The sequence below is a fragment of the Arachis hypogaea genome, chromosome 11, assembly GCF_003086295.3.
Source record: "Arachis hypogaea cultivar Tifrunner chromosome 11, arahy.Tifrunner.gnm2.J5K5, whole genome shotgun sequence".
NCBI classification, from domain to species: Eukaryota; Viridiplantae; Streptophyta; class Magnoliopsida; order Fabales; family Fabaceae; genus Arachis; species Arachis hypogaea.
The window spans coordinates 67,282,941-67,291,886 of NC_092046.1; the positions used below are offsets into that span (position 1 = coordinate 67,282,941).

The 8,946-nt window shown below is 41.9% G+C and overlaps 1 non-coding gene across 1 annotated transcript; it reads right to left on the reverse strand.

Annotated features, from left to right (window-relative positions):
- Positions 1-73: 73 nt before the first annotated feature.
- Positions 74-180, reverse strand: LOC112724939 (small nucleolar RNA R71). Its single transcript, XR_003164078.1, has one exon. It is a non-coding gene; the product is annotated as a small nucleolar RNA R71 (small nucleolar RNA).
- Positions 181-8,946: the final 8,766 nt, after the last annotated feature.

An 8,946-nucleotide genomic window follows, 5' to 3' on the forward strand; every position in this document is an offset into this window, starting at 1 on the left:
GGAGAGCTTGACAATTTGGGAAGATGTGGAGAACAAATTCTTAGCAAGATTTTTCCCCCCTCAACGAATCAATAGGCTGAGAGCTGAGGTCCAAACTTTCAGGCAACAAGATGGTGAGACTCTGTATGAAGTATGGGAGAGGTTTAAAGACCTAACAAGGAGATGCCCACCAGATATGTTCAATGAATGGGTGCAGCTGCACATTTTCTATGAAGGGCTCTCTTATGAATCAAAGAAGGCAGTAGACCATTCATCCGGAGGATCTTTGAACAAGAAGAAGACCATTGAGGAGGCCATAGATGTCATTGAAACTGTAGCAGAGAATGACTACTTCTATGCTTCCGAAAGGGGGAACACTAGAGGAGTGATAGAGCTAAACAATGTAGATGCTCTGCTGGCCCAAAACAATCTCATTACCCAGTAGCTGGCTGACCTCACCAAGAAGATGGAGAGGAACCAAGTAGCAGCAATCACTACTTCATCAACAACTCAAGAAGGAGTGAATGAAGAAGCAGAGGGTAGTCAGGAGCAAGCCAACTACATTGGGAATTCACCTAGGCAAAACCATGATCCATACTCCAAGACCTACAACCCTGACTGGAGGAATCACCCAAACTTTGGGTGGGGAAATCAATAAGACCAAGGCCTTGATCAAAGACGCCCAAATCCCAACAATGCAGCCCATCAACATTTCACATCTAGACCATATCAACACCCCCATAACAACACCTCTCCACATTCATATCAAAACCAAAATAACTTACCTCATCCTTCCACCTCTAATCCCAATCTACCATCATTTGATGACAGACTCTCAAGGATTGAGAATCTACTTGAAGGCATAGGCAAGGAGATTCAAGACAGTAAAGCATTCCGAGAAGAAGTGATGTCCAATATGCAGAACCAGGATGCTGCCATCAAGAAACTTGAGACACAAATTGGCTACTTATTCAAGCAAATCCCCAGCCACAACCTTCGCAGTAATACTAACTCAACCAAAAGGGAGGAGTGTCAGGCTATCACCCTTCGGAGTGGGAAGGAACTGAAGGAAATCCCCTAGAAACCACAAGAAGAGGACTCAAATAAAGAGGAAGAAGAGCAGGACGAAGCTCGAGTTCCCACTTTGAGTTCACAAAAAGGGGAAGGAGTGCTGAAGCCAGACGTCCCAAGAGTCCCATACCCTCAGCAATTAAAGAATAAGGGAGATGACAATCAGTTTTCAAGATTTTTGGAAATCTTCAAGAAACTGCAAATCAACATACCCTTTGCTGAAGCAATAGAACAAATGCCACTCTACGCCAAGTTCTTGAAGGAGCTCATGACTAAGAAGAGAAGCTGGAAGAACAACGAGACAGTGATACTAACCGAAGAATGTAGTTCTATCATTCAGCATAAACTGCCCCAGAAATTGAAGGATCCTGGGAGTTTTCAAATCCCTTGTATTATAGGGGAAATCACAGTGGAGAAAGCTCTTTGTGACTTAGGAGCCAGCATCAATTTGATGTCAGTAGCTATGATGAGGAAAATGAAGATAGAGGAGGCTAAACCAACAAAAATTGCCTTACAGTTGGCAGACAGATCGTTCAAGTTCCCTCATGGTGTAGTAGAGGATTTGCTGGTGAAAGTGGGAGACTTCATATTCCCGGCAGACTTCGTAGTGCTGGACATGCAGGAGGAAGCCAAGACCTCCATTATCCTAGGAAGGCCATTCTTGGCCACTGCTGGAGCTGTCATTGATGTCCAAAAAGGTGATCTCACCTTGAGATTACACAATAAAAAGATGACAATCAATGTGTTCAAGGCCATGAGTTACCCACAAGAACAACTGGGGGAATGTATGAGGTTGGACTCACTTGAAGAGGAAGTGCAGGAGAGTTTTGATGAAGAAGAGTCTGAAGAGCCCGAAAGAATAATAGAGGAAGAGTGTACATCAAGTGAAGAGGTTGCAACGACAGAAATTGGCATACTAGGTGCACCAAAGGAAGAGAACGAAAAGTCAGAAGCACCTAAACTTGAACTCAAAGCACTGCCACCCACTCTCAAATATGCATACTTAGGAGAAAATGAAAATTACCCAGTGATCATAAGCTCATGCCTCAGCAAAGATCAAGAAGATGAACTGATCAAAGTACTGCGACAGCACAAGGATGCCATTGGTTGGACACTTGCTGACCTGAAGGGGATAAGTTCGGCCATATGCATGCACAAGATACTGCTGGAAGATGATGCCAAACCATCCATTCAATCCCAAAGGAGGTTGAACCCAATCATGAAGGAAGTGGTACAGAAGGAAGTTATGAAGTTATGGCAAGGGGGGTAATCTACCCAATTTCAGACAGCCCCTGGGTTAGCCCCGTGCATGTCGTCCCAAAAAAGGGAGAAATTACCGTGGTTCCCAATGAGAAGAACGAACTAATTCCTACAAGGACAGTCACAGGATGGCGGATGTGCATAGACTACAGGAAGCTCAATGAGGCTACACGAAAAGATCATTTCCCCCTTCCATTCATGGATCAGATGTTGGAAAGACTTGCAAGGCACGCATATTATTGTTTTCTCGACGGTTATTTAGGATATAACCAAATAGTGGTTGATCCCAGGGATCAAGAGAAAACCTCATTCACTTGCCCATATGGAGTGTTTGCCTACAGGCGCATGCCATTTGGGCTATGTAATGCATCTGCGACTTTCTAACGCTGCATGCTTTCTATCTTTTCAGATATGATAGAAAAATTCATTGAAGTTTTTATGGATGATTTCTCGGTATTCGGAGATTTCTTCCCTAGTTGCCTACATCACCTCGCCTTGGTATTGAAAAGATGCCAAGAGACCAATCTGGTCTTGAACTGGGAGAAATATCACTTTATGGTGACAGGAGGAATAGTCCTTGGTCACAAAGTTTCTAACCAAGGCATTGAGGTTGACAGAGCTAAAGTAGAACTTATTGAAAAACTGCCTCCACCCAGTGATGTCAGGGCAATTAGGAGCTTTTTGGGGCATGCTGGTTTTTACAGAAGGTTTATTAAAGATTTTTCAAAGATAGCCAACCCTTAAGCAATCTCCTTGTATCTGATACACCATTTATCTTTGATGAAACATGCATGTTAGCCTTTAAAAATTTGAAAATGAGGTTGTCCTTTGCTCCTAACATTTCCCCACCTGATTGGAATTTACCATTTGAATTGATATGTGATGCATCTAATTTTGCAGTTGGGGCAGTGTTAGGACAGAGGAAAGACAACTTAGTCCATGTGATATACTATGCTAGCAAAGTCCTTAATGATACTCAAAGAAATTATACCACTACTGAAAAGGAGTTACTAGCAATAGTTTTTGCATTTGACAAGTTTAGATCATACCTCATTGGTGCTAAAGTGATTGTTTTTACAGATCACACAGCACTTAAATATTTGTTTGCCAAGCAAGAATCAAAACCAAGACTAATAAGATGGATCTTATTGCTGTAGGAATTCAATATTGAAATCAGAGACAAGAAAGGAGTGGAGAACAAGGTAGCAGATCACCTATCCAGGATTCCTCATGATAAAGGTGGAGCACATGATACAAGTGTGAACGAGCTCTTCCCTGATGAGCAGTTGATGACAGTTCACAAAGCACCATGGTTCGCAGACATTGCCAACTTCAAGGCAACTGGGGCCTTACCTCCAGAGATCAATAAACATCAAAAAAGGAAGCTCATGAATGATGCAAAATACTTTGTCTGGGATGAGCCATATCTCTTCAAGAAGTGTTCAGATGGAATCCTTAGGAGATGTATTTCGGAAGAAGAAGGACGAGAGGTCCTATGGAATTGCCACGGCTCATGCTATGGAGGCCACTTTGGAGGGGACAGAACTGCAGCAAAAGTGTTACAAAGCAGATTCTTTTGGCCCACCCTTTTCAAGGATGCCAAAGAACTAGTAAAGAGCTGCAATGAATGCCAAAGATCTGGAAACTTGCCCAAAAGAAATGAGATGCCACAAAATTTCATCTTGGAACTGGAATTGTTTGATGTGTGGGGAATTGATTTCATGGGACCATTCCCAACCTCATATGCAAACAAGTACATCTTGGTAGCAGTAGATTACGTTTCCAAGTGGGTAGAGGCTATTGCAACCCCAACGAATGATAACAGGGTGGTCATGAACTTCCTCAGGAAGAATATCTTTAGCCGGTTTGGAGTCCCACGAGCACTCATCAGTGATGGAGGGAGCCATTTTTGTAACAGACCACTAGAAGCTCTTCTCCTACGATATGGGGTAAAACACAAGGTAGCCACGCCTTACCATCCCCAAACAAGTGGACAAACTAAGATATCCAACAGAGAGCTAAAGAGGATTTTGGAAAAGACTGTGGGTGCATCAAGAAAGGATTGGTCGAAGAAGCTGGATGATGCTCTTTGGGCATACAGAACAGCATTCAAAACACCACTTGGAATGTCCCCATATCAACTAGTGTATGGGAAAGCTTGTCATTTACCACTGGAGCTGGAACACAAAACTCTCTGGGCTATTAAGATACTAAATTTTGACAGCATTGCTGCTGGTGCAAAGAGGATCTTGCAGCTGCATGAGATGGAGGAATTCAGGTCACAAGCCTATGAAAATACCAAGATGTATAAAGAGAAGGCAAAGAGAAGACATGACCTGCATCTTTCACCCAGGAGTTTCGAAAAGGGGCAGCTAGTACTCCTTTACAATTCCAAATTGAGACTGTTCCCAGGAAAACTCAAATCAAGGTGGTCCGGCCGTTTTCTTGTCACAAAAGTTTCGCCATATGGACACATCAAAATCATGGATGAAGGTTCAGAGAGGACTTTTACAGTGAACAGACAAAGACTCAAGCATTATCTGGGCAACATGGGGGAAAACCCCAGAGTACAGTATCATCTCAGGTAAAGGAGGAATCGTCGAGCTAGCGACGGTAAAAGAGCGCTCTGTTGGGAGGCAATCCAACCTCAGGTAGTTTTCTTTTCAGCTTTATTTTAATAAAGGTCACAAGCTGTTTCCCCTGTATTGCGAGGAGCTAAGTTTGGTGTTCCACACCAACACAATCCAAGAGTAAAAGTGTAATTCTAAGTTTGGTGTTCCACCAAAGGATATTAGTTAGAATCACACTCCACTCCCAAAGAACATTGCCATCTCCAACCAATCAAGGGAAACCACTTAGATGTAGTTAGAATTTAGGTAATCATTGTTTTGTTAATAACAAGATATGAGGTTCTCTGCATATATACAATGTTTTGCACTGGGCAAGGAACTAAGTTTGGTGTTCACACACCAAATTAAAGTCAGAAGTCACAAGCATACATGCAAGCTAACTATTTCTCAAGTGCTTTGGGAACAAGCAACTTCCAATAACTTTGCAGGAATCTTATGAGGAAATGGTGCACCTTCACCCAAGGAAGTGAGGTAGCAAAGACTAGGATGATGACAAAAAAAGAGGGCAACTAGAAATCATCACCCGAAGGTTGCATTGTTACTTAATTCCATTGTACTTAGAATGTTGAAATTGGAAGTCCGAATGCACTTTTGATCAATAGTGACTCGTTAATTGGAACCTTTTTCAATTCTGTCTTTTATGTTTTTGGTTGAATAGGTCTATGTTTGCTAGTCTTTATGTCACTGCATCCTTACTTTGCTTACTTGTATGCTTGTCACTTTAAATCAAATGAAAAAGAGAATGAGTTTTTACAAAAGACCAGAGAGGAGTTCACACTATGGAGTAAGTTCATGAGTTTATGGTATAGTCATAAGATAGCTAAGTTGGTTCAACCACCAGGTGGGAGGACAACTATCTGTCATGAATACTATGCTTGAGACACACCCCATGAGACTAGCTAAATAAGAAGATCCTAATAAGAAAAAGGGAAAGAACAATAAAGGTTGAAAAATAAAAGAAAAAGAGTAAGCAATAAGGCTAGGCACCAATGGTTTTAATCTTGAGGCATGTGTCTGTGGTGCTCCTGTGTGAGGGATCTACTTGGATGAATAAGCTCTTAGGGGTGCCTTATCACTTGGTAACTTGGGTTAACTAACTCGGGATTATCAGCTGAAAGTCCACTATCAAGAGTAACCTTCACCACAGAGCATTTAGTAACCCAAAGAGGTACTGGACACCAAGGTCTCAAGAAAAGAAAATAAATAAACTATATGCCTGTGGTGTGTATGTATGGGGGAAAGAGACTTGAGGGAGTAAGTCCTTAGGGGTGTCTTAACACCTAGCACCTTGAACCAACTGGTTCGGGAGTGTTGGCTGAAAGCTTATCTTAAAGAGTCACCCCCTTACAGAGCACTTAGCCTAAGAACACAAATAAGCCCTGAAATAACAACAAAAGGATCAATGAATAAAAGTCTCATGGGATGCAATCACAGTGAGTATTCTAGGACATGATAAAGGTCTGAAAGCCAGTAAAGGAATGAATCTAAGTTGCTATGCATGAAACCACCATAAAACCAGGGACATGACCTCCACAAGAATGACTTATTTCTCTTGGCATTCCATTCATCATTCTCTTGTTCCAATACTTGCTTAGGACAAGCAAGCTTTAAGTTTGGTGTTGTGATGCCAAGGCATTTTGGCCAGTTTCACTGACCTTTTCTTTACTATTTTTAGGGTAGTTTCATGCATTTCCTTAGAAAATAAGCTAGTTTTGGTAGATATTCACTTACATCTTGATTCAAGCATACATTGTGCACTTTACATGATTTCATGAGGATTTTGCATGAATTTAATGACAAATTGGATGTTGTACTTCCCATGACTTGGACTAGAACTTTGATGCACTCTATTGCTTGATTTCAGGACAAAGGAAGCAAGGAAGAACCACGTTAGCAGCCACGTTAATCTAATTAACGTAACTCCTAACGTGGAATGGGAGTAACTTGCAAAGTTAATGAGAAAAGTAATCGCCAATAACGCTCTCGAAGCCATCATTGCCCACGTTAAGAGTCACGTTAACTAAGTTAACGTGAACTCTAACGTAGAGGAAAGGAAATGGAGCCAATGTTAATGACACTTACCTTTGTCACTAACGTTGGACCAAGCTCATAAGTGGCCACGTTAAGAGCCACGTTAACTTAGTTAACGTGGGCTCTAACGTTAAGAAGCAAGAGAGAAGCCAACGTTAGTGACATTCACCTTTGTCACTAACGTTGGCCAAGCCTCCATAAGCCACGTTAACTCCATGTTAACTTAGTTAACTTGGAAGTTAACGTGAAGCAAGAATGTGATCGCCAACGTTAGTGACACCTAACATTGTCACTAACGTTGGAATGAACCCACACAAGCTACTATGAGCCACGTTAACTCCCACGTTAACTTAGTTAACGTGGAAGCTAACGTGGATAAGGGAATGATGAGCCAACGTTAGTGACACTCAACTTTGTCACTAACGTTGGAGATGGCTAGCATGGCCACGTTAGAAGCCACGTTAACCTAGTTAACGTGGACTCTAACGTGAGAAATAGGGGCACATTGGAACGTTAGTGACAAAGGTAAGTGTCACTAACGTTCTCGAAGGTTGGCAAGCCTATGTTAAAAGAGCCACGTTAACTAAGTTAACGTGGACTCTAACGTAGGAAAGGGGGAGACTTCTCAACGTTATTGGGAAAGGTAAGTCCCAATAACGTGTGCGAAGGACAAAGAGGCAACGTTAGTAGCAACGTTTGTGCCACTAACGTTGGAGTTAACGTGGCTCTTACTTTGGTGAGGAATGTTAGTAAAAAAGGTGATTGTCACTAACGTTCTCGAACCCACATTTCCACTTAAACGTTAACACCACTAACGTCCTGAGCTAAAGTCTCTGCCTACTTCACATTTTCTCTCTGCAAGTAAAACTAAGCCCAATGAAGAAGATAACTGCTTCAAACTCAAGATCCAAAGGCCCATACCCAAGACTTGAAGAGCCAACTAGAAGATCAGAAGAGTAGTATATATAGGAGTAGCTTTGAATTAAAATGGGAGTTGGAAATTATAGGGATCCTCTTGGCATAGAACTACTCTCTGTATTTTACTTTCTCTGCACTTCTAGTTTCATCATGTATTCTCCATCTTTGTTTTCATTTTCCAGAGCTATGAACAACTAAACCCCTTTCATTGGGTTAGGGAGCTCTGTTGTAATTTGATGGATCAATACTAGTTTTCATTATTGGTGCACAGAAATTGTGATTACACTTTGATTATGTAAAATTCATCACTCTTTCTTTCCCTGGTAATGGCGCCAAAAACATGATGCCAATACCATGGTTCACAACTTCGCACAACTAACCAGCAAGTGCACTGGGTCGTCCAAGTAATACCTTACGTGAGTAAGGGTCGAATCCCACGGAGATTGTTGGTATGAAGCAAGCTACGGTCACCTTGTAAATCTCAGTCAGGCGGATATAAAATAATAATGGAGTTTTCGAAATTAAATAATAAAAGAGGGATAGAAATACTTATGTAATTCATTGGTGAGAATTTCAGATAAGCGAATAGAGATGCTTTTCGTTCCTCTGAACCTCTGCTTTTCTGCTATCTTCATCCAATCAGTCTTACTCCTTTCCATGGCTGGCTTTATGTGATACATCACCATTGTCAATAGCTACTTTCGGTCTTCTCTCGGGAAAATGATCCAAATGCCCTGTCACGGCACGGCTAATCGTCTGGAGGCATCACCCTTGTCAATGGCTTCATCTTATCCTCTCAGTGAAAATGGTCAACGCACCCTGTCACGGCACAGCTATTCATCTGTCGATTCTCAATCATGCTGGAATAGGATTTACTATCCTTTTGCGTCTGTCACTACGCCCAGCAATCGCGAGTTTGGAGCTCGTCACAGTCATTCATTCATTGAATCCTACTCGGAATACCACAGACAAGGTTTAGACTTTCCGGGTTCTCTTGAATGCCGCCATCATTCTAGCTTACACCACGAAGATTCCGATTAAGAGATCTAAGAGATAC